This window comes from Callospermophilus lateralis, chromosome 1, assembly GCF_048772815.1.
Source record: "Callospermophilus lateralis isolate mCalLat2 chromosome 1, mCalLat2.hap1, whole genome shotgun sequence".
Classification (NCBI taxonomy): Eukaryota; Metazoa; Chordata; class Mammalia; order Rodentia; family Sciuridae; genus Callospermophilus; species Callospermophilus lateralis.
This window is the reverse complement of record NC_135305.1, coordinates 68843692-68865343: the sequence shown is the minus strand read 5'-3', so window position 1 is coordinate 68865343 and position 21652 is coordinate 68843692.

Genomic DNA, 21652 nt, shown 5'->3' with positions numbered 1-21652 from the left:
TTTTTAAGTTGTGGTTCTTCATAGAAACAACCAACAAGTATGTATGTGGTTGGAAAAAGAGAGAGAGACATAATGCTTTTAAGGAATTCGCATATGTGACTATGAAGGCTGATAATTCCAACATTTGCAGAGTGAGCTGGAAAGCTAGAGATCATGCAAAACCAGCATTGTAGTTGAAACCTGAACAGAGTCTGCTGCAGACTTTTTTCCTAACCAAGAGAGGTCATTATTTTCATCCTTCAACTGATTGGATGAGTTTCACATATAGTAAGGAGAGAATCTGCTGTTCTCAAAGTCCACTAATTTAAATGTAAATTCTCCAAGAAACAGCTTCATAGAACATCCAGAATGATGTTTTATCAAATATGTGGGCACCTTGCCTTAGCCAAATTAATACATAAAGTTAGCCACACAAATACTGAGATACAATGGCAACTGGTAATCATTAATCCACTAAAATTTGGCAAGAATTGTACTAATCAGGTAAGATCTGTAATTAAATCTCTACCAACAGGGTTACATAGCTCCTTAAAATCAGAAGTGTGCTAACCTTCCTGTGTTATCAATTTCCCACAAAGTTTTGGTGTTAGTTAGCTTTCCATCACTGTAACAAAATATCTTCAATGATCAACATAGAAGGAGGAAAGATTTATTTACTCATGACTCCAGAGGTTTCACTCCATGGTTGCTTGTCCATCCTGTGAAGGGCCTCTAGTAATAGAAAACATCATGGTGGGGAATGCATGGGGATCCAAAGCTGTGTATAGTATGGAGGCTGAGAAGCAAAGAGTGAGAAAGATTGGGATGATCCAGGATCCTAATATCCCCTTCAAAGGTATGCTATCAATCATCTATCTTTCTTCTACTCTGCCCTGCTTCCTGAAGGTTTCACCATCTTCCAATAGTCTGATGACTAAGCCTATAGTGCTTATCAGACTTATATGAAGAAAGATCAATTTCATATTTCAATAAAAAAGATAAACAAGAACATGCACTTCAGAATACATATCATTTGAATATTCTTGCAAAATCATAAGTGGTTCAGTATTACCGTAATATTTCAAATATCACAACCCTGAATATAATGTTACAATGTTAATACAACAGTGTAACTTTAAAAATACCCTTGCTTGTTTCCTCCTCTTTAACATCATAAAAATCCAGAATTTGCAAATATAAAAAACCTTCTTTACTATGTCTTCAGTCTCTACCTTCATGAAGTGACTTAGGCCACTAAGTTATGCATGTGTCCTATAATATTTTGCCATATTTTTAAATTAAAAGATGAAACTATATACTTATTACGTAGAACATAGCGATTTGAAGTGTGTGTATATATATATACATATATACATGTGTATATATATATATATATATATATATATATATATATATATATATATATAGTAGTGTTATTAAATATAGCTAATTAGTAAATGCCTTACTTCAGATAATTATTTTTGTGTTGAGATCTCTTAATATCTAGTCTGCATTTTTCAAGAATAAAATGTATTCTTATTAAGTACAGTGACCACACTGTATAATAGATTATTTAAATTTATTTATTTTTTCTAACTTAAATTACATATATTTTTTGACCAAGATATTCCTAAATTCCCTACCTACTAAACACCCTAGCTTCTGTTACAAAGCATTCTACTTTCTATTTCTGTGAGATTGACAGTTTTAAATTCCACACATAGGTGAGACTATGCAATTATTTTCATGGAATTTATTTTATCATTCCTACCTTTTCAGTGTATACTTAATGCTGAATTCCTTATAGGCAACATACAGATGGAACTCAGTTTTTTTTTAAGCAATTTAGCAACTCTATACTTTTGATTAGAGAATTTAAAACATTTACTTTAAGGGTGGTTATTGATAGATAGGAACTCACCACTACCATTTTGTTAATTGTTTTCTACTTATTTTGTAGTTATTTCCTTTGTTCTTCCTCTTTTAATGTCTTCTTCTGTGGTTAAGTGATTTTCTATAGTAGTATTTTGAGATCCCTTGCTTTCTATTTTTTCTGTACTTAACTTCTTATAAGCTTTGTCTTGTGTTTACAAGGAAGTAATGTAATCTGTCTTCGTGTTTACAGATTCTCTCCTTGGCTTTATCAATATTTCTATTGATGCTCTCTTTTGCATTTTTCACTTTTTTCATGGTATTATTTTTTACCTTTAGTATTTGTATATTTCCTCCACCTTAAAAAAATCCCATTCTGTTTATTCGCTGTTTCCCTCATTTTATTGAATCCTTTCTCTGTATTGTCTTGAAATACAATGAGTTTTTTAAAAAATTCTACTTTAGGCCTGGGATGTATCTCAGTAGTTGATTACTTGCCAAGCAAGACCCTGGTTTCAATTCTGAGTAATACCAAATTAAATAAATAAATAAAACAGAAACAAAAAAATCTATTTTAAATTTCTTGTCAAATAGTACACACGTGTATATATGTGTGTGTGTATATCTTTACACACATATATACATGTGTGTACTATTTGTGTACTATTTACACATGTGGGTATCTTTAGAGTTAGTCACTTGGACATTATTTTGTCTGTTTGGTAATGGGATGTTACCCTAATTGATCTCAATTCTTGCAGTGTGTTAAAGTCTATACATTAAATTATACATCTGAAAAATGCAATGTAGAAAGTAAAAATGCAATGGAGCACATCAGCATCAGAATTGATAAAGCAGAAGAGAGAATCAGGAAATTTGAAGACAGAATAACTAAAGAACTGTATACCTCTTCCAGTCCTTGAAATGTGTGACTTTCTGCAGAAAACATCCTTCAATAGTAGTGCTGTTTAGACCTTCTAGACAGGTGGTTTTTTGTGGTTCCTAAAACCTTGACGATTAGAACTGTTGCAACACTAAACTTAGATAAATTTTTCTTCATATATACCAATTGAGAAGTCATGTGTATTCAGATTTTACTTAGAATACTGAGACTCAAGAAGTTTTAAAACTCATCCAATTCTGTTTCATTGATAAATTGTTAAAAAAAAATTGAGCCCAAATTTATAACATTTCTCAGCCTACATTTTTTTGTATTGCTTTCACAAACCACACTATGCAGTGGAAGACGCAATAGGGCCTCAATGAGGAGGAAATAAACCAAAAATTGCATCTTAATTTTCTTTATTTTTTTCAAGCAAAAATGATTTTGTTCTGTTTTTACATGCATACGTGTATATTTGTATGTATATATAGCAAAAAGTAGAATAAAAGAATAAAACCATGAATGACTCCACTGTATAAATTTCAATAGTTTCACTGAATTAAAAGCATATAATGAGTATGTAAAGGGGAAGAATAAAACCGTTTTCTAAACCAAGAACAAGTAAAATTTAATCAAGTGTTGAACTGAGGGAAATTTATGTTGCTTAATTTTTATAAACAAGTAATATTTGAAAATAAATTTTATTATGAACCAAAATCTTTATTTAACTTATTTTGTCTTGAGTGATGTTTTATGAATTCAAACCATGAAGTTAATTCCGTAGCCTGTGGTAATTAAAAAAAAAAAATTCAAACAGTTCAACGCTTTGTGACATGTTATTTGAGTTGTTAAGGTGAATATTTTAAATTTGAAGACAAGACATATGTTAGATTTAGGAGTCTAGGGATATTTAAGTTTGAGAATGAAAATATTCATCTAATATTTTAACATATATTAATATTTGAGGCTCTTTACTCACAAATGTTTTTGTTACCACAAAAATATTAAGGAAGATTAGAATGACAGTACTAATGAATCTAAAAGACCTTCTGTTGCAGAAATGTTATATTACACTAAGCAAAAATAAAGGCTGAAAGTTTTGAGAGAGATTATTCTGTCAAGACTTTGACATAATTAGTATAAATATCTTAAGTTTATTAGTTTAGCTGATAAGTAACTTGCATGACATCTTCATTTCCCAAGGTTGTGTTGTAGCCCTTAGTTTCAAATTAAAATATATTTTTTTATGATATGAGAAAATGCTTGCCAAACTTCCATAATTCAAAGAGTTGGGGAGCTGGGGCTAGGATTCAGCGGTAGAGCATTCAACATGCATGTGCAAGACACTGGGTTCAATCCTCAGCACCAAATAAAATAAAATAAAGGTATTGTGTCCAACTACAACAACAACAAAAATTTTTTAAAAAAAGAGTTGGCAAAGTGAAAATGTGGTTTGGGACATTTACATGTTTTTCCATTCATTCATAAACTAATCTTCCATTCATAAACTAATCTAGTTTTTATGTAAGATCACATCCTACAAACTTACCTGCTGAGTAATTATAGAAACGTGTCACACTGATAGATGTCTTTCAGCTACTGGGTAGGAAGTGATGAAAGTCAACCAATGAGTTTGATTCTATGTTGTTATATGATGTATACATGAACAAATATCCATTGATAACCTAAGAAAAGAATAATTTGCTTTGTGTGAAGTATTGTTAAAACTTAAAAATCAAAAGTTGTATGAGTTTATCTTCAAATATCTTTAAATTAATGCTGCAAATCTCAATGAAAGGCATGTTATTGTAAAAATATGTTTTTCTTTTTGATAAACATAATAGATATCCAAATATTTACTGAAGTTATTTAACCAAAATATCTATCCAAAATAAAGAATCAGATTATAAAAAAAATTATATGGTTTTTATAAGCTACAATATAGAAGGCAACACCTAGGTGTTGGGGGACAAAGACCAATAGGCCTATCAGCCACATATATCCTGGTACTGGGAAGGCTTTACATTCTCCAGCAACGGCATTGACTGCCAAAGACCCGTTTACTCACTAGAGATCAGGCATTTTATGATGAAATTAATGTGCTGCAAGAGGAAACAGTGGCCATGGAGAAACCATAGATAGTTTCTACCACAGATCTATTCCTGCTGATTGATGCCTTATGCTCAGATAACCTAAAAGGCATTGATTCAATAGTCAAATCTCTTTTAATAGTGAGTATTAAGATCTCAGGGCTCCTTACTTATACTTAATCCAAGATGTCTTTTGTTCTCTCTTCTGTAGCACAAATGTCAGCCCTGTAGCACACCTTACTAATTCATTAGAAGCTGACTCTACAGTACATTTCAGTTTCCTGTCACCAAACTTGTCACTGCACCTTTTGCTGTCCCCTGAGATTCAGCCCATGCTTTTGAGGTTCTATTCCTTTGCCTGTATTTCTTCTTTCATCTGCTTCATATTCCCCCCCTCCCAAATGCTGTCGTCTTCCCTATACTCACCAGGTAAAATGATTTGCTTCATTGTGCTCACTTAGCATTTCTAAATAGACATCTGTTTTAATGTTTTTCAAACTTTTTGTAATTATTTGATTACTGTATTTAATTTTCTACCTAAATCATGAATTCCTTAAGGGAGAAATGCTACCTTATGCATTTTTTTTTATAGCAGAACAGGTTATCAAAATCCTTAAAAGGCAGAGCTTTCTTTTCATTTTACAATGACAAATTAAAGAATTAAAAATAAGTGTTTAAGTCATACCTATTTGAGATAGAAACTTGATTGGAACTAATTTAGAGTGGAAAATGCTCACTCATTTATCATCATGTCCATGCAATCTTCATTACAACAGCAGAGGCTTCTGGAGCAGAAGGATATCGATGACAAAAGAGTGAGCAGTCACAGATGAATGAATCACAGCTACAAAGATTGTTGATGGTTTTCATAATCGTGGTTATTCCTGCCAAAAGTATTATCATTTCTAGAAAATTCTATGATCAAAAAATTAACCTAGAATACAACTATAGTGTATTTATAATAAAATTTACTATTTTTAGTATTTTATGCCAATTTTTGAATGTTTTTAAAGTACACAAGACAAGAAAAATTGGTTGATAATTCCACTCTACTTTAGTTACAACAGAGCTATTGTATTCATTTTCACTTTTTTACTTCCAGTGTTTTAAGTTCATATTCAATGTTTAAGAATGCCCAATGGCTTAACTTTGCATATTGTCAGACTTAAGTTTTACAATTTGCTAAGCAAATTGATATTGCATAACTGTTTTAATTCATAATTTAAAAAGTGCATTTCCAATAAAATTTTGTTCTTCTTTACTCTCTATTCATTGTTCCAAATAGTTTTGTTATTTTTTAGTTGTGAATAAGTTGATACAAAATATTCTGACAATAAAACTTAATTATAAGTCATGTAAATTTAATGAATTATGCAAAAATACAATTGGTTAGAATCCACATATTAATCTATTGAGCTTCACAGAGACTAAAAGTGAATTCTAAGAAAATCTTATAGCTGTATTTACAAAACAAATAAATTAGAAATTTCATAGTACAAGTATATATTTCAGTAAAGAAAAAAATATTTTTAAAATGCCTAGAATGTTTTATCTCCCACCTTTTACACTATTTCAAAGGCCCAGTTATCCCTCCCAAATCAGTCTTTGTTATAGGGACTCTCAATTGCCACTGAAGCTCAGAGAACACTCTTTACTTAAAAAAATAAAAGATTCAGGACTCTTCATATGGTCAGAAACATGACTGTAAACCAACAATATCTTATAATCTTAAAACTGTAGTTGTAGTTTTCTATTATATCAGAAATTAAAATATAATAACAGAAAACAAATGCCCAAATGATTACTATGAGGTTGAAGTGATAAATCTTATAATATCCTTGCTGATAATTTTTATATACTATATTTTTTTCTTAAAAGAAAATTATCCATAACCAGAAACTTTTTAACCTTGGTTTAAAGGTCAAACGTGAAAATACCATTTGGTTCTTTAAAAAAAAAAAAAAAAAGAAAAAAAAAAACAATGTGACTAACTGGTATATATTTAACCCATTTCATCTCATCATAAAAATATGGATCCTCTGAATTATATATAGTGTTACTTTTGATGCTTATGTTACCAGACATATTCAAATTGTTTGACAGTATCCCATTTTCTTGGTACCGACCTTTTCCTCAAAATATTATAGCTAAAAGAAATAAAGATCTATTAGTCACTTACGGGAAAGGAACACATATTGTGGTTGAATAGATAACGATCCAGGTAATGAGACAGTTTTGAGGAGAATTCAGAGCAATACGCCACAAATATTCTGATCTTCCTAGTATCCAATAGTGTCTGGAAGGGGTTTGGGCATAAGGCAAAGAGGCAATGGGAGTCCTTTCCATCTCACTCTGCTTGTCACCCTGTGGCATGTTAAGTATCAGGCCAAGCAAAGGGATGTAATTGAAAAGCACCGGGCCAGCAAATGTGAATGTTCTGCACATTAAATGTTGAGAGACCATGCAAAATGGATTGAAGAGAATGTCAACAAGCAATATCACTGGAGGGAATTTGGCAGTTTCACACCCTCCTAACAGCATTTCCCTGTTGTGCTCATTTTTCATGGAGGGATGTATTACTTTTGTGATAATCCTATATAAATGTTTGTTTTTAACCTTTGTGTAATTTTAGATTTTAAAACTATAAAGGTTAATTTGTGTTCTTCATTCACCTGTTGGGTATTTGTACTTAGATTAAAAGTGTTGTATTCTGCCTGAGAAACCTGGGTTTCTTTATATTTCCAATGAACACCCTCGGACACTCACCATGTGTATGCTATTTTTTATATTGCTTTGTTTTGATAATTTCCAGTTGAAATCATGTTTTGAATTTTCAAAGTCAAGAGAATAACAAAACACACACTTTTCCCACAAGGAAGCTATGAGGATCCCTGAAATATAAATAAGGAATCAAGGCAAACACTAAAATAACATTAGGTCAAACTAAACATCAAAGTGAAACAAACTATGCATAACTGTAATATTCATGTCTCTTCAAAATTGTGTATAAAGGAAATATCTCTATCTGCCAAAGATGCCTTGTTTTAGTTCATTTATAACATTAAGACTTACACCAATCATAGTTATAAATTTTTTAAAAATATAACATAAAGAATTTTCAGAATTGCTTCATTTAAAAAGTCCTGGGATTCTTATAACGATGGCCAGGGGGAGCATCTACTATTTTATCAGTGTTCCTATTTTTTCCTCTTTCTCTGGTAAAAATCATCTTTGTATGTAATTAAATAAATTTCTTTACCATATCATTTTTTTTTGTATTTTAGTGGGTCATGGACTTAACATTTTTTATTTCACAGGCAGTTTTATAACACAATTAAAATCAAATTCTTAAAAATATACAGATGATATTCAATCAATTTCATATTATTGACCATGATATATATGTATATGTGTATATATATATATTTATATATATATATGTGTGTGTGTGTGTGTGTGCGCATGTGTGTGTGTGTGTGCTACATGCACACACATTCTTCTGTTGATCCAAATATTTTTACCTGCCTTCAAAAGAGAATGAAACAGAAATTTCTTTCATTATTTCAAAGTTAAAGCAATTTCTTTTTTCTGAAACTCATCCTTATTTCCCAGAAAGGACTTTAAGTGGTTGTTCATTTTTATTTGTTTTTAATTCACTTTAAAAAATTTTTTCTAATTTGTTACATATGAAAGTTGAATACATTTTACACGTCATACATAAATGGAGTATAACTTCTCATTCTTCTGGTTGTACATGGTGGAGAATCATGCTGATCATGTTATCACATATGTACATAGTGTAACAATGGTTGCACCAATTTGCAGTCCCACCAGCAATGTATGAGTGTACCTTCGTTCTACTATATTTCATACCTCCACATATCCTCCCCTCATTTTACTCCTCTCTGCCTAATGCAAAATACCTCTATTTTCCCCTACCTCTTCACACCTTATTGTGAATTAGCATCTGCATATTAGAGAAAACATTCAGCCTTTGGTTTTTTAGGATTGGCTTATTTTGCCTAGCGTATTATTTTCCAGCTCCATCCATTTATCTGCAAATGTCATAATTTCATACTTCTTTAAGGCTGAGTAATATTCTGTTACGTATTTATACCACATTTTCTTTATTCGTTTGTCTGTTGAAGGGCATTTACATTGGTTCCATAGTTTGGCTATTGTGAATTGAGCTACTATAAATATTGATGTTACTGTTTCACTGTAGTATGCTGATTTTAAGTCCTTTGAGGTCAAATGATCAAATGGTGGTTCCATTCCAAGTTTTCTGAGGACTCTCAATACTGATTTCCATAATGGTTGCACCAATTTGCAGTCCCACCAGCAATGTATGAGTGTACCTTTTCCCCCACATACTCACCAACATTTATTGTTGCTTGTGTTCTTGATAATTGCCATTGTTATTGGAGTGAGATGAAATCTTAGAGTAGTTTGGGCTTGCAGTTATCTAATTGCCAGAGATGTTGAACATTTTATCATATATCTGTTGATTGGCTCTATTTCTCCCTCTGTGAAGTGTCTGTTTAGCTCTGTAGCCCATTTATTGATTGGGTTTTTTTTTTTTTTTGAGCATTGAGTTTTTGAATTCTTTATATATCCTAGAAATTAAGGCTTAGTCTGAAGTGCATGTAATAAAGATTTTCTCCCATTCTGTAGGCTTCTGTTCACATTATTATTTTTTTTAATTTTTTTTTTTTTTTTGCTGAGAAGAAGCTTTTTAGTGTAAATCCATCACATTTATTGATTCTTGATTTTACTTCTTACTCTTTAGGAGTCTTACTAAGGAAGTTAGTTCCTAAGCTGACATGGTAAAGATTTGAGCCAATTTTTTCTTCTATTAGGTACAGTGTCTCTGTTCTGGTGCCTAAATCGTTGATCCACTTTGAGTGAGTTTTGTGCAGGATGAGAGATAAGGGTTTAATTTCATTTGAAACTTATGTATTTCCAGTTTTCCCAGCACCATTTGTTAAAGAGGCTATCTTTTCTCCAGTGAATATTTTTGGTGTCTCCTTTGTCTAGTACAAAATAACTGTGTTTATGTGAGTTTCTCTCTGTGTCTTCTATTCTGTACCTTTAGTCTACATGTCTGTTTTGGTGCCAGACCCAAAAAATAAAACCGCTAAAGGCATGACAGTTGGGTCACAGGCTAAAATGAAACTAATCCATGGTGATGTCTTATTTGAGTAGAACGAGTGGGCAATTATGCAGATCATGGCCCTGAGGTAGGAACCAAGTGCCAGATATAGAGTCACATAAGCATTCCATTTTTGTTACTGTTGCTCTGTAGTATAGTTTAAGTTCTGGCATTATGATGCCCCCTGCTTCACTTTTATTGCTAAGGATTGTTTTGGCTATTGTCGGTCTCTTAGTTTTCCAAATGAATTTCATGATTGCATTTTCTAATTCTATTAAGAATGTCATTAGGATTTTAATATGAACTGCATTAACTCTGTGTAATGCTTTTGATAATTTTGTCATTTTGAAAACATTAATTGTTCCTATCCAAGAGTATAGGAGAGCTTTCTATCTTCTAAGGTCCTTTTCAATTTCTTTCTTTAGTGTTCTGTAGTTGTCATTGAAGTTGTTCACCTCTTTTGTTACATTGATTCACAAGTATTTTCTTTTTCTTTCTTTCTTTCTTTCTTTCTTTTTTTTTTTGAGGCTATTTTGAATGGTGTAGTTTTTTCTAATTTCTCTTTCAGTGGATTCATCACTAATGTATAGGAATGGGTTTGACTTATGGGTGTTAATTTTATGTCCTACAAATTTGCTGAATTTATTTATTAGTTCTAGACATTTCTGGTGAACTATTTTTGATCTTCTAAATATGGAATCATGTTGTCAGCAAATAATCATAGTTTGATTTCATCTTTTCCTATTCATATCCCTTTCATTTCTTTCATCTAATTCCTTTGGCTACACTTTCCAGGACTATGTTGAATAGAAGTGATGAAGGAGGGTATCCTTGTCTTATTCCAGTTTTTAGAGGGAATGCTTTCAATTTTTATCCATTTAGAATGATGTTGGCCTTGGCTTTAGCATAGATTGCTTTGACAATGTTGAGGCATGTTCCTACTATCCCTGGTGTTTCTAGTGTTTTGACTATGATGTGGTGCTGTGTGTTTTCAAATGCTTTTTTTTTTTTTTTGCATCTGTTGAGATAATAATACAATTCTTATTTTTAAATCTGTTGATGTAATTAACTATGCTTATTGATTTCTGTATTATGAACCAACCTTGCATTCCTGAGATGAACCACACTTGATCATGATGCATTATCTTTTTAGTATGTTTTTATGTGCAGTTTGCCAGAATTTAATTGAGAACTTTTGCATCTATGTTCATCAGGGATATTGATCTGAAGTTTTCTTTCCTTGATGTATCTTTTTCTGTTTTGGTATCAGGTGATGTTAACCTCATAGAATGAGTTTGGAAAGGTTCCCTCCTTTTCTATCTCATGGAATAATTTGTGGAGATTTGGTATTAATTCTTCTTTCAAGCCCTTGTAGAACTCTGCTAAGAATCCATCTGGTCTTGGAATTTTCTTCATTGCTCGACTTTTGATGGCATCTTCTATTTCATTGCTTGAAATTAATCTGTTTAAATTCTGTATGTCCTCCTGATTTAGGTTGAGTAGGTCATATGTCTCTAGAAATTTGTTGATTTCTTTAAAATTTTCAATTTTTTTGAAGTATAACTTTTAAAAATAATTTCTAATTATCTTTTATATTTCACTAGTTTCCCTTGCAATACTTTCTTTTCATCATGAATTTTGGTAATTTGAGTTTTTTCTTTCTTTCTCTTCTTATCTTGGCTAAAGATTTAGCCATTTAATTTATTCTTTCAAAGAACCAACTTAATTTTGTCAAATTTTTTGAATTCTTTTGTTTCAATTTCATCGATTTCAGCTCTGATTTTAATTATTCCCTGTCTTCTACTACTTTTAATGTTGTTTTGTTCTTTTTCTAAGGCTTTCAGATGTAATGTTAGGTTATTTATTTGTTGACTTTCTATTATTTAACAAATCAGCTCAATACAGTGATTTTCCTTTTATCCATGCCTTCATAGAGTTCCAGAGATTTTGATATGTTGTATCACTCTTTTCATTCACCTCTAAATATTTTTTATTATTTCTTACTTGAATTATTTTGCTATCTACTCATTACTCAATAGGTATTATTTAGTATTCAGGTACTTGAATAGCTTCTGTTTATTATTTTATCATTGATTTTTAATTTCATTCCATTGTGATCTAATAGAATGCAGGGTAGTATCTCTACTTTTTTTGTATTTGTTAAGAGTTGCTCTGTGGCATAAAATAGCTGAAAAGAAAGTAAATTTATTCATTGATGGATGAAGTATTCTATATATGTATTTTAAGTAAAAAGTATTAATTATATTATTTAGTTCTATAGTTTCTTTGTTTAGTTTTTGTTTGGAAGCTCTATCCACAAGTGAGAAAGGTGTGTCAAAGTCACTCAGTATTATTGTGTTGTGGTTTATGGGCTTCTTGAAATTGAGAAGGGTTTGTTTGATGTACATAGATGCTTCATTATTTGGGGCATAAATGTTTACAATTGTTATGTCTTGTTGATATATATGTCCTTTAAGCAGTATGAAATATCCTTCTTTGTCTCTTTTAACTAATTTTGGCTTGAAGTCCACTTTATCTGATATGAGGATGCAAACCCCTGCTGCTTTATATTATCCATATGAGAGACGTAGTGTGTTCCATCCTTTCATCTTCAGCCTGTGGATGTCTTTGCCTATGAAATGAATCTCTTGGAGACAGCAAATTTTGGGGTCTTGTTTTTTAATTCAATCTGCCAGTCTGGCTTTTGATTGATGAATTTAGGCCACTAACCTTCAGGGATAATATTGAGATATGATTTGTATTACCATTCATTTTGGTTTATTTTTGTTTTTAATTTGACTTAGTTTCTTTTTTAATTGCTTTTCACTTAGTATAGTTTCTACCATTGCTAGTTTTCACTTTTTTAAAATTTCCTCCTCATGGAACATTTTGCAGATAATTTTCTTTAATACACGCTTTCTAGTTGTGAATTCACTTATTTTTTTAATCATGGAAGGTTTTTATTTCATTTTCAAATCTAAAGCTTAATTTTGCTGGATATAAAATTTTAAGTTCTCATCCATTTTCTTTCACAGCATGGTATATGTTGTTCCAGGACTTCCTAGATTTGAGGGTCTGGGTTGAGAAATTAGCTGAGATCTCAATTGCTTTCCCCCTATATATAGTCTGATACTTTTCTCTTGCAACCTTTGAAATTCTATCCCTATTCTGTATGCTAGGCATTTTCATTATAATTTGCCTTGGTGTGGTCTGTTGTAATTTTGTACAGAGATGGGGCAGTAGTGATGGGTTCACTGTGGTGACTGGAAGTGGCTGCATACAGAGATGAGGCAGGGGTGGCATGTGACAAGGCAGCCTGGTTGTTCATTATTTAAAGAAATAATTTACTCTGAAATTATAAATACAGTCATTTAATAGTTTAAAAGTATCTGTAGGTGTTACAATGGAAAGGACATTTTTGATTAACAAATAGGATATTAGGGTTTAGTCTTGATTCTACACTACCTCATTTCATGACTCTGAGTAAGATATTTTACCAATCTTTTTTCCATATCCTTGTTTATAAAGAGAAAAGTAGGTTTACTTAATTGGTATGTTCCAATATTTTTAAACTCGAAGTTTCTAGGCATTTTTTAAAATATAACAGATATAAAGATTTTAAAATCAAACATTATTTGCATTGTAAAATCATGTCTTAGATTTTTAAATTACTCACAGAACTTTAAATTGAACTCACATCTGTTTGCCCAATGCAGTACATCATTTGCCTATATAGGTCCCTAAAAATTCTCTTTCATGAAAGAAACATTCAGTGGTCATGGTAATTAAGTTTGTGTGACCACCATAAATGTTGTTATATATATATATATATCTATATATATATATATAGATATATATATATATATATAAAACACAACATATATATAAAGATATGCTCTCCTTTTTCTAGTTAGCTTTGCATTGTAATATATCAAAATGTAGTTTTAGGTATTTCACTGTCGTCATTTTACTTCACCTAGTTAAACTGTAAATTTAGGTTTATAGTGATCATATAGATCTTGGTATAGTCTATCAGACCAGATAGATTCTTTCTAAGAAGATAGATGACCTGTACATAGTCATTGATCTGTTTTCATCATGAAAAAGGAGCACTATTAACATGAAACCCTGACACAGGACAGTGGATTTAATATGAGGCAAATTCTAAATGGCATTCATGATTATTATTCTACCACTTGTAAGGAAAGCAAAACTGTGGATATTTTATTGCAAATGCAGCTACCTTGTAAAAGCCCCTTAATTTAGAATATAGATATTGGTAATTTTGATTTTTAATTTTATCTGACATATAAAAACAAAAAAAATGCACACTATGGAAGTACCGTCTGATATTTTGATACCTGTACACACTGTATAAGGTTTAAGTCAGGTTATAATTATGGATTTCCTCAATCATTTATCAGTTGCTTCATAGTAAAAAGTATAATAGTAAAAAGTATAATAAAGTCCTTTCTGTTAGCTTTTTGAAATTTTCAGTATATTGTTATCTACCAGTTCCTTACCACACACTAGAACTTCTTGCTCCTAGCTAACTGTAATTTAGTACCCATTGATCAATCTCTTACCATCCCTTTCACCTCCTACTCTTACAACTCTGGTAAGAATGATCCCACTCACAACTTCTGTGAAATGAACTTTGTAATCCCATATATAAGTGAGGTAATACAGTCTTTCTCTTTCTAAACCTCGTTTGTTTTGCTTAACAGAATGAATTCTAGTTCCATTCATGTTGTTCAAAATGGTCAGATTTCATTCTTTTTGTAGCTGAATCGTATGCTATTTTGTATATAGCACATTTTCTTTATTCATTTATCAGTTGATCGATTGCTTCAGTGAACATCTTAATGTCATCATCTTACTTTACCTAGTTAAACAGTATATTTAGGTTTATAGTGATAATAGTCTCTTTAACATGCCTATTTAATTTCCTATTACATATACCTAGTATATGTTAGATTTTTGGATCATAGGGTAGTTTTATTTTTATATTTTTGACCTATTGGGGACTTTTATTTTTAAGCTTCTAATCAGGCATCATTCCACAGTAAATTTACCTCTCAATGTCACTTTTTGTTACCATTACTAAATGGAAATATGTACATCTGACTCTTATTCCCTGTTTGATACTTTTGCTAAACAGAACAAACCACGATCATTGAAACCAGAGTAAAACTACCTACATAGCAAAATATACTCTTTTCTGACACAAGAACATTTAACATTTTTAGATTAAAATTGTTAATGGATAAGTTGTAATTCATGTATTAATGGAATAAAGTGTGGTATTTTGATATATTATTATACAAACAATGTGGATTACAGAAATACAATTAACATATCCATCATCTCACCCATCATTGTTTGTGATGAAACACTTGAAATATTTTTTCGTAAGAATTTTGAAATATACACTATTATTAACTAAGTCACCTTGTTGTGCAATTTCCCACTGACCCTCTGCCTCTTGTAACCACTCTTTTATTTCTTATATGTGTTTAAATCTTTTATATTTCACATATAAGTTAGACCATGTAGCTTTTTATATACTGTTACAGGTGAATGTTGAATGTCTCAGAACCAGGGAGGCCAGTTTAATAGTATATTCTGTCCTTATTTTCAGAATGGATAATATAACCATTTTCTTTTTTAAAAAATTAACATAATAAAAATAAGCAGTGTAGAATATCCTGTAACTATTCTGGACCTTAGATAAATCTTTTTACTCTGGAATTCCAGTTATTAATAAGATGTTTGCTTTTATGATCAAGCAATAAATATTGTGTAAATTGAAAATGATATCATACATTCAAAATACTCATTAAACATGAAAACTACTTAATGAAAACCTTTGGTTCTATAGAAAACTATCAGGAAAACACTTATTATGGTTTGATGCATTCTGTAGGTACTTATTCTATTCAGTGATTTGCTGTATCTCACAAAAACACAGGTTCCTCTAGAATAATGGTCTCAAAAGTGATGCATGGATCAATCAGGAGGTGAACAACGTTATCAACAAAGCATAGGAAGAAAACAATAGAACTTTTGGGGGGGTAAGAGTTTATCACATTCATTTAAAATCTCTACTTTTGTAAATTCTTGTATAGTCCATAATATATATGAGACACATTTGATGATTTAAATAAAGTAGAGTAGCCAAAACAAAACTTTTACTAATGGAGTGCACATTCAACCAATTTGAAGACTGCTGTTATAGCGAATGGGAGATTAATGACATCCCATTTATAAAGGCTAGCGAGTTGAGAAAGAGGCTGTCAATAAGAACTTCATTTATCTGTTTTCCTATGTCTGCAATAAAACACATTTACCTAAAATGTCATACTCTGGAAAGAGTGCCAATGCTAAACATACATAAATGCCTACCTTGTACTAAGTAGCTGTATTGATTTGAGAGCCTACATCAAAGCAATTGCTTATATATAATTATTGTCTTTCTCCAAAAATATCTAACCTAGCACAATGCAAAGTTTAAGTACTTGATGTGTGTGTGCTTTTTATTATATATATTCAATATTGTTGAGTCTTTCTTTCTGTGTTTGATCTATAAACAAATGAATAGAAAATGAGCTTAATAAATCATTGGTGGCAGGTTCAAGAGAGCCTGCTGTTTCTTTTGGCTGAATGCTAAATGAATATGGTTTAAAATATAAAAGAAATAGAAGGAGGTGAAGAAACTGGGTAATGAAGGAACATTATAGCCATGAACTATTTGTAACCTCTGTAGATCTTTTATAAATTTTAATGAAAAGCCATTGCTATGTTTGTCACAGTGAGATGGGTATAATCAATTAAATTGCACCCAGTTCATACCTCTCCTTCAGGTGTTTGCTTGTGTGGTGCCAAATTCATTTTTCAAACATATCTCTCTTGATTTCGGAACCCTTTAATGGGTTGCTTACTAGTTTTTACTTCTCTCTGGTATAATTTTATTAGATCTGCTAAGACTGTGCATTTCTAATTTGTTATTAAAATGATATTTAATCACTATCAAACTAGTGCATGCCTAAGTCATAGGATGAAGAATTGCATTCAAATCTCATCTTAGTTCTTTATTACATCTTTTTCTCTTAAAAAATGTATGTACACACACACACACACACACACACATATTTTCTCTCTAAATTCTTGCCTTGAGATTCTTAAAGCTGCATAGCTACGACTTCATTAGGTCCTTTTTGTGCTATTATTCATTTTTATTTTAGATTTCATTTTGAGGCAAGAGTCTGCTAAATTGGGAAGACCAGCCTTGAACTTTTTTGTCTGTGTGGTACTGGCAGTTGAACCTAGGGCCTTGTGCATGCAAGGCAAGCACTCTACCAACTGAGCTGTATCCACAACCCCTATCATTCATTTTTATTTCTCTAAAGTAATGATTATATTTGAATTATGGACTGAGTTTGAAATCTGGACACTCTCATGTTGAAGTAACAAATTATTCCAAGTTTTTGGACAATATAACAAGAAGGCTCACAATTTCTCAAGTCAGATTTTTATTTTAGATTAACACTGAATTGAGGATGACTTATTATTTTTATTAATGTGCAAAACATGTGGAATAAATGCTTTATGGCACTGTGTTATGATTGTGGGAGTAGTCAGTGAGTGCTTCCCGAAGTCCATACTTCAGTTGGGTCTAGAGAAAGGAGTAGATTTTTGCCAAGTGTGACAGAAGCAGGATGGAATTAACAGTATTCCAGATTGGGGGAAGAGGATACAGTGAAATGTGAATATGAGGCTGACATTTAGGAAACTTCACTTAATAGTCATTTTGATTACTTTTCATATTAAGGCTAAGTGGAACATTTGAAGTACATACTGTCTTAGCATATACATGCCAGAAAATTAAAATGATTAATATTTCAAGAAATCACATTTTGTTCCATATGTATATAATCTAGGGTAAATCTAAAGAGGTGAGCTAAATATTATTTCTAATTTTGAAATTTTGACCCATTAAGATTAGTTCAAATGATGACTAAGAAAATGAAATACAATTTTAAATCACAACACAAATAAAATCAAACACAATCAGTTTAAAATAAATAAACAATGTTGAAAATGTGAACCCTAATAGATAACAATCTGGCTGAAAAACTGTATAAATAAATGTAGATATGCATTAAATTTATGCATGTTTGAATTATAATATTTATAGGAACAAGTGACAAAGCTATGACTATAAACATGAAGCTATATGACTTAAACTTCTACAACTGTATATATAGGAAATATCCTGCAGATATAGAAAATGAACTGCCTGTCAAATTTGTCAGTGAGTCTAGATAAAGGAAGCAAAAAGAAAGTATCCCTTTAAAATTCCTACCTAGACCACACTTGTGTTCTTTTGCAGAGAGACTCCTATGAGCTGTGTTGCCTAAAAGCCTGAAGGCAGAATTATAAAGAGACACTGTATCCATTTTCCTTCTAGTCACCAGAAAAAGAAGCAAATTAACACTAGCCTAGTCCTATGTAAAAGAATATCCCCCAAATAAAGTTTAAGGAACATGAAGTCATGATCAAAGAACACTGAATATGTCACAGAAAAACTGTCATGACCAAAATTAATAGTACCAAAAAAATTTGGAATCATCTCACAGAAACTGGAGTAGAGGGTAAATTAAATTTAATATATAAAATCAGTATGTTTAATAAGAATACAATAATTAAAAATACAATATAAAAATACCAATGGGTCCAATCAGATTTCAACAGAAATTCAACATTATTTCTAGAAATTAAAGATGTAGTAATTAAATTTCGATTTAATGACAGATTCCAAAATGATTATACATAGAAAAAAAGTTATTTAGAGAAAAGATTGAATCAATGTTTTTATAGGTCCTGGAATTATTTTTGGATACGTATCAATATATTAACTAAATATAGATACATAAATACACATTTAAATTTTGGGGAAGAAAACAATAAATACAAGTGTGTACTTGCAATTAGAATAAAATGAAACTAGAAGTTTAAGGAAATGATAACCAAGATAAAAAGGGAATAAATGAAAGTCAAAGGAGACTAATAAAGCAAGATACATTACAAACACAAAATAAGGTTATGAAAGTGAAAAAAATATTGATTACAGTTGATAAAAATGAGGTTAATACTCCAGATTAAAAAAATAATTAGAATGAATTTTTAAAATATCCATTATATGGTATTTGGAAGAAATACAGCTAACACAGGTAAAGTCATAAAATTCACTAGTAAGATAAAATTAATTTCAGGCAAAATGGACTTCAAGGCACTGAGAGGATCATTGCTGATTCATAAAAGGTTAAATTAACCAAGAATATAAAAAAATATGAACTTAGGTTAAAACAATAATATACAGTAAAAGTATATGAATATTTCCCAATGTCACAAGGAAAAATTGACAAAGCCACCATCATAGTAATAAATTTAACCATTTCACCTAGCCACTGGGAAAGGTAACATAAGCAAAAAAAAAAAAAATATATATATATATATATATATATATATATATATATATATATATATATCAGTAAGTCTAAAATATGAGACTTCAGATAAAACATTAATATACTTGAATGAAGGAACATATATTCAAATACCCAACTTTGGATCACGGACATTGCAAGTTTGCATAGAACATTTACAAAAAAAATGTACACATAGCATACTGTAGAGCAAGCCTGAACATTTTCAGTCTTGATGACTTATCTGACTGTCTTATTTGACTAATCATAGCCAATTTAGAACTCAATATTATAAGGTTAAGAAAAATCTTCTTTATAGTCAGCTCTTTCTCTGATGTGACCAAAAGATCTGATTAGAACATTTTAGGAAAAGAAAAATGTATTTGGGGCTTACAGTTTCAGAGGACCCAGTTCATTAGATGGCCAGCTCCACTCCATTGCTTTGGACTCAGTATAAGGCAGAACACCAAGCGAAGGGTGTGGCAGAAGAAAATAGCTCAGGATTTGACAATCAGGAAGCAGAGAACTTTATATTACCAAGAACAAATGTACACCAACTGACATTCCCAATGAACTTCCTCCTATAGTTACATGGTACCTGCCTATAGTTACCATCCAGATAATCCCTATCAGGATTAATCCACTGATTAGGTCAAGACTCTTATTCTTCCCCTCCCCACTTTATTATGGGTTAGCTTCTACATATCAGAGAAAATATTTGACTTTTGATTTTTGGGGGGGAATGGCTTATTTTACTTAGCATGATAATCTACAAATCTATTCATTTACTAGCAAATGTCATAAAGTCATTATTATTTATGGCTGAGAAATATTCAATTGTGTATATATGCCACAATTTCTTTATCCATTTTTCTATTGATGGACACCTAGATTGGCTATTATGAATCATGCTGCCATAAACATTGATGTGGCTGTGTGACTCTAGTATGCTGATTTTAAGTCTTTTGGATATATACTGAGAAGTGAGATAACTAGTCAAATGATGGTTCCATTTCTCATTTTTTAAAGGAATATCAATACTGCTTTTTCGTGGTTGTACCAATTTGCAGTCCCATCAACAATGTCTGTACCATCTTCCCCACATCCTCACCAACATTTATTGTTACTTATATTCTTGCTAATTACCATTCTGGCTAGAGTGAAGACCAGAGACAACCCCACAAAATACAGCTATCTCATTCTACACAAAAGCATCAGAAACATACATTACAGAAAAGATAGCCTCTTCAACAAATGGTGGTGGGAAAACTGCAAATTCATATTTAGTAGAATGGAATTTAACCCCTCTCTCACACCCTGCACAAAACTAAACTCAAAGTGGATCAAAGACCTAGGAATTAGACCAGAGATCCTGCACCTACTAGAGGAAAATGTAGGCCCATTACTTGAACATGTTATCTCAGGAATTGACTTCCTTCACAAGATTCCTAAAGCTTAAGAAGTAAAATCACTAACTCAATGGGATGGCAACAAACACAAAAGCTTCTTCACAGCAAAGGAAATAATCAAGAGCATGAAGACAGAGCCTACAGAATAGGAGAAAATCTTTGCCAACTGCACCTCAGATTAAATGGTAACTTCGAGGATACACAAAGAACTCAAAAAATTTAACACCAAAAAACCAACTAGCCTAATCAATAAATGGGAAAGGAACTAAACTGACATTTTTTAAAAGAATAAATATGAATGGTCAATAAATATATGAAAAAAAATATGCAACATCTCTAGCAATGTTTCATCTTTGAAAATTAGGTAAAACCAGCTGGGCATGGTGGCCTACAACTACTATAATCCCAGCTATTTGGGAAGCTGAGTCAGTAGGATCACAAATTCAAGCCCAACCTCAGCAATTTGGTCATGCCCTAAGCAACTGAGCAAGACCCTGTCTCAAAATAAAAAAAATAAAAAGGACTAGAGATGTGGCTCAGTGGTTAAGTGCCCCTGGGTTAAATCTCCAGTACAAAACAAAAAGAAAAGAAAAGAAAACAGAAGGAAAAAATAGGTAAATCCAAACAATATATTGTTTAGGGGCACTTAATGGGATATGATGAAGGTAGAAAGAAAGATAATTAGCTGGACCCAGTGGCATACACCTGTAATCCCAGTGGCTCAGGAGGCTGAGACAGGAGGATCACGAGTTCAAAGCTAGCCTCAGCAAAAAGTGAGG